This window comes from Plasmopara halstedii (genome assembly GCF_900000015.1).
Source record: "Plasmopara halstedii genome assembly, contig: Scaffold_2386, whole genome shotgun sequence".
Classification (NCBI taxonomy): Eukaryota; Oomycota; class Peronosporomycetes; order Peronosporales; family Peronosporaceae; genus Plasmopara; species Plasmopara halstedii.
In genome coordinates this window covers 430,793-431,214 of record NW_020189293.1, presented here as the reverse complement: position 1 = coordinate 431,214, position 422 = coordinate 430,793, and positions in this window count along the sequence as shown.

Here is a 422-nt window from a genome sequence, read left to right as displayed (position 1 = left end):
TTAGCGGACGGAGCGGATCGTTTATGTTTGATCGTCCGCTCTTCCTACCCACAAATATCTTTTAAAAAATGATAATTTAAAAAACCTAAAAAGGCATCGAGAGTACCCCTAGACACCCTCAGAGACAGCGATGATGTACTACATACATCATCGTACGTTTTCCACAAAGTATCGTGATATTGTATATACGATATCGTACATCATATGATGTCGTACGTCTTATATATTGTACAATAGATGTACAATATATATAACGATATCGTTTACAATATACAATAGATGTATATTGTACATGTCTACCATATAGAGACACCCATGTACATATATACTATATAGTGCACATCATACTATATAGTATGATGTGCGGTCATCGGTCATGCTATCATCTATTCCCGCCGAAGACGGGGACGTGCCACGCAGAC